This window comes from Triticum urartu, chromosome 7A (assembly GCF_056163025.1).
Source record: "Triticum urartu cultivar PI428250 chromosome 7A, HENAU_Tu73, whole genome shotgun sequence".
Lineage (NCBI taxonomy): Eukaryota > Viridiplantae > Streptophyta > Magnoliopsida > Poales > Poaceae > Triticum > Triticum urartu.
In genome coordinates this window covers 214,645,322-214,650,835 of record NC_141879.1, presented here as the reverse complement: position 1 = coordinate 214,650,835, position 5,514 = coordinate 214,645,322, and positions in this window count along the sequence as shown.

The window sequence follows — 5,514 nt, the reverse complement described above, 5'->3', positions numbered from 1 at the left end:
CCTTTCCGGTAACTCCGAAACGCTTTCTGTTCCTCTTGGAACTACTTTGAATATTAATGAAACTATTTCATAAATATTTTCTCATAACTCTTTCCCCACTAACACTCAGCAGATCGTGATTCCCTTAAGCTTGTGACCCTGTAGGTTTGGTAAAACATAGACTTGAACAAAACCCCTTTCGTTCAATGATCAATTGCGGAAAAGCGTGGACATCCATATTGGTCCCTATGAATACACGAATGACATTCGAGTGAACCCTTGGACATCATGTGCTATTCCCTTTGCTTTGCGATACTTTAAAAAATCGAGGTGAGATATGTCGGTATCCTCTTGAGTCATTCTCATGCTCACTATACCGATCTCCTCGTTATCGCTTTTGTTTTTCTTTCTCGTTGACATGTTCCTGCATCCCCATGACCTAGTCACATGTGTCTGGCCAGACGATAATGGATGTCGTCACATCGAGAGGGCTCTAAGAATATCTCTCCATCGTCAGAGGAGCAAATCCCACTCTTGAGCTATCTAGCCACTTGTCAAACTTTTCGATGAACCTGTAAGTTGTCGTTATTGATCATCGTGTTACAGATGACATTTGAGCAACCCTAAAGGCCATCGTATGGTAAGAAGTGACCATGACACTCTCATGGTATAAGAAATTAAATCACACATTAACTCTCCTAACAATTGGCTTGTGATAACCCACAAGTATAGGGGATCGCAGCAATTTTCGAGGGTAGAGTATTCAACCCAAATTTATTGATTCTACACACGGGGAGCCAAAGAATATTCTCAAGTATTAGCAGCTGAATTGTCAATTCAACCACACCTGAAAGACTTAATATCTGCAGCAAAATATTTAGTAGCAAAGTAATATGGAAGTAACAATAATAGTGGCAGAAGTAACAGTAGCAGTTTTGTAGCAATCGTAACAGTGGCAACGAAAAAGTAACGAAGGAAAGATCAATATGGAACGAACTCGTAGGCAATGGATCAATGATGGATAATTATGTCGGGTGGCATTCATCATGCAACAGTTATAACATAGGGTGACACAGAACTAGCTCCAATTCATCAATATAATGTAGGCATGTATTCCGAATATAGTCATACGTGCTTATGGAAAAGAACTTGCATGACATCTTTTGTCCTATCCTCCCGTGGCAACGGGGTCCTATTAGAAACTAAGGGATATGAAGGCCTCCTTTTAATAGAGTACCAGACCAAAGCATTAGCACTTAGTGAATACATGAACTCCTCAAACTACGGTCATCACCGGGAAGTGTCCCGACTATTGTCACTTCAGGGGTTGTCGGATCATAACACGTAGTAGGTGACTATAACTTGCAATATTGGACCAAGAATACAAATATATTCATGAAAACATAATAGGTTCAGATCTTAAATCATGGCACTCGGGCCCTAGTGACAAGCATTAGGCATAGCAAAGTCATAGCAACATCAATCTTATAACATAATGGATACTAGGGATCAAACCCTAACAAAACTAACTCAATTACATGGTAAATCTCATCCAACCCATCACGGTGCAGCAAGCCTACGATGGAATTACTCACGCACGACGGTGAGCATCATGAAATTGGTGATGGAGGATGGTCGATGATGACAATGGCGACGGATTCCCCTCTCCGGAGCCCAAAACGGACTCCAGATCTGCCCTCCCGAGGAAGAACAGGGCTTGGTGGCGGCTCCGTATCGTAAAAGGCGATGAATCCTTCTCTCTGATTTTCCCCCCGAACGTGAATATATGGAGTTGGAGTTGAGGTAGGTGGAGGTCCATGGGCCCCACAAGGTCAGAGGGCGCGCCCCAGGGGGATGGGCGCACCCCCACCCTTATGGCCAGGGTGTGGGCCCCTTCGGTTGATTCTTTCACCAATATTTTTTATTAATTCCAAAAATGATCTCCGTGAAGTTTCAGGTCATTCCGAGAACTTTTATTTCTGCACAAAAATAACACCATGACAATTCTGCTGAAAACACGTGAGTCCGGGTTAGTTCCATTCAAATCATGCAAGTTAGAGTCCAAAACAAGGGCAAAAGAGTTTGGAAAATTAGGTACGACGGAGACGTATCAACTCCCCCAAGCTTAACCCATTGCTTGTCCTCAAGCAATTCAGTTGACTAACTGAAAGTGATAAAGAAAAACTTTTACAAACTCTGTTTGATCTTGTTATTGCAAATATGTAAAGCCAACATTCAAGTTTTCAGCAAATATTATGAACTAACCATTTTCACAATAACATTTAGGTCTCACATTTACTCATATCAATGGCATAATCAACTAGCGAGCAATAATAATAAATCTCGGATGACAACACTTTTTCAAAACAATCAAGATATGATATAACAAGATGGTATCTTGCTAGCCCTTTCTGAGACCGCAAAACATAAATGCAGAGCACCCCTGAAGATCAAGGACTGACTAGACATTGTAATTCATGGTAAAAGAGATCCAGTCACGCTCATACTCAATATAAATTGATAACAATGCATACAAATGATAGTGGTGCTCTCTAACTGGTGCTTTTTCTAAGAGGACGATGACTCAGCAAATAAAAGTAAATAGATAGGTCCTTCGCAGAGGGAAGTAGGGATTTGCAGAGGTGCCAGAGCTTGAGTTTTTGAAACAGAGATAAATAATATTTTGAGGGGCATGCTTTCATTGTCAACATAACAACCAAGAGATCTTGGTATCTTTCATTCTACATACATTATAGGCGATTCCCAAACAGAACGGTAAAGTTTATACTCCCCCACCACCAACAAGCACATTCCATGGCTGGTCGGAAACAATGGGTATCGTCCAACTAACAACAGTCCTGGGGGAGTTTTATTTGCAATTATTTTGATTTGATTTGAGCATGGGACTGGGCATCCCGGTTACCAGCCATTTTCTCGTGAATGATGAGCGGAGTCCACTCATCGTGAGAATAACCCACCCATCATGGAAGATATTGACATCCCTAGTTCGTATATGAGGGAGTCGAGCATACAAAACAAATTATCATTTGAAGATTTAGAGTTTGGCACATGCAAATTTACTTGGAACGGCAGGTAAATGCCGCATATAGGAAGGTATGGTGGACTCATATGGAACAACTTTGGGGTTTATGGAAGTGAATGCACAAACAGTATTCCTTCTTAGTACAAGTGAAAGCTAGAAAAAGACCGGGAAGCGACCAACTAGAGAACGACAACAGTCATCAACATGCATTGAGATTAACCAACATTGAATGCAAGCATGAGTAGGATATAAATAACCATGAACATAAATATCATGGAGGCTATGTTGATTTTGTTTCAACTACATGCGTGAACATGTGCCAAGTCAAGCCACTCGAATCATTCAAATGAGGATACCATCCTATCATAATACATCACAACCATTTTAAAAGCATGTTGGCACACAAGGTAAACCATTATAAACTCCTAGCTAATTAAGCATGTCATGAGTAACTATAATCTCTAAATGTCATTGCAAACATGTTTCATTCATAGTAGGCCAAATCAGGAACGATGAACTAATCATATTTACAAAAACAAGATAGGTCGAATTCATACCAGCTTTTCCTCATCTCAATCAATTCATCATATATTGTCATTATTACCTTTCACTTGCACGACCGAACGGTGTGTATAATAATAAAAGTGCATGTGCATTGGACTAATCTGGAATATGCAAACATCTATTCAAAGGAGAAGACAAGGTAATATCGGCTCTTTGTTAGATCAACAATAATGCGCATGAGAGCCACTCGACATTTTCATCGTGGTCTTCTCCTCACGACCCCCAAAGAAAAGAAAAGAATTCCAAAGAAAAACACACTAAAATATTTTTGGAGTTTTTGTTTTTCCGAAGAAAGTAAAACAAGAGCGAGAAAAATTATTTACACGGGAAAGCTCCCAACAAGCAAAAGAAGAACGAGAAATATTTTTGGGTTTTCTTTTAATATACTACTAAGCATGCATAGAAAGGAAACTAACTACAACTATTTTTTTTGTTTTTCTTAAGGTTTATCAAACACACAAGAAGAAAGTGGGAAAAAGAAATAAACTAACATGGATAATACAATGAAAAAGTATGAATACTGACAACTGAAATGAGTGTGTGAACATGAATATAATGTCGGTGAGAAATACGTACTCCCTAAAGCTTAGGCTTTTGGCCTAAGTTGGTCTAAGGCCACGGCTGGCCTGTCGGATATCCAAAGTTGTAGTCGGGGTTGTACTGCGATGCATCAGCTACTGCCTGAAGGGCTGCAGCATGGAGGCGCGCAACCTCCGTTGTTCTCTCATACTCGTTTGCCTCCTCTCTAGTTATAAAATATCTTCCATTTGCCTGAAAGTTAAAAAAAAGTAGGAGCAGGAAGAGTAACATGGACGACGCGCTGTCTATTAAAGATTAGTCGGTACTGGAGGAACTGTTTGTTCCTCTTAAGAAACTGGTAGCACACCATAGCATCATAATCCAGAAAAGCAGGTGGCAACTCAATATCATACCCTCTTATGGGTACACCCAAATAATTAGCTAAACGCGTTGCATAAATCCTACCAAATAAGTCTCCATCTTTAGCATTAAGGTGTAACCTCCTCGCAATAATAGCCCCCAAGTTATATCGCTTATCACCTAACACCGCACACTTGAGGACACTAAGATCTAGAACACAAAGGTGGCTATGTTCATGTTTACCATTAAGGCATCTTTCTATAAAGAGAGAAAAATAATGTATAGAAGGAAAGTGAATGCTCCCTATGGTGGCTTGTGTGATATTTATAGTTTCTCCAATGGTGATGCTAGCAAGGAAATCATTATATTCAGATTTATGAGGCTCACTAAGAAGGCCCCATTATGGAATTTTGCATGCATCACAAAACTCTTCTAGGTCCACGGTGTAAGATTCATCATAAAGATCAAACATAATAGTATGAGTATTATGCTTAGATGAAAACTCAAACCTCCGCACAAAGGAATCGGTGAGATAATAATATTGTAGGCACTTGTCTGATAAGAAGTCCTCAAGGCCGGCATTTTGTACATACTCATAGAATTCATCCTTGAAACCTGCACGAACCATAAATTCATCTGACGGCCATTCACAAGGCTTCACTTGAGCTTCTCTTGGTGGTTCAAGGTCCGGTTCTCGTATCGTGAGTCTCGGTGCTTGCTTTCTAGAAGAACCACCTTGGTACATTCTCCTAGACATTTTTCTTCCACTGAAATTTTCTGAAATTTTTAGTGACTCAAAATAAAAGTGAACCAAACTCAACAATATTGATAGCAACTACTCATACAAGTATCTAGAGGCTATATCATGCATCAAAACTACTTTGGACCATATAAATTTGACATGCAAGCTTAAGAACAGGGTCACCAAAGCAGCAAAAATTTCCGAATCATGAGCCGATCGGACAGTCACAAATCTACGTGCCATCATACGTGCGTGATACAAATCAACTCTCCAATGATTGCAATAGAGGGAAACTGTCGTGGGACTA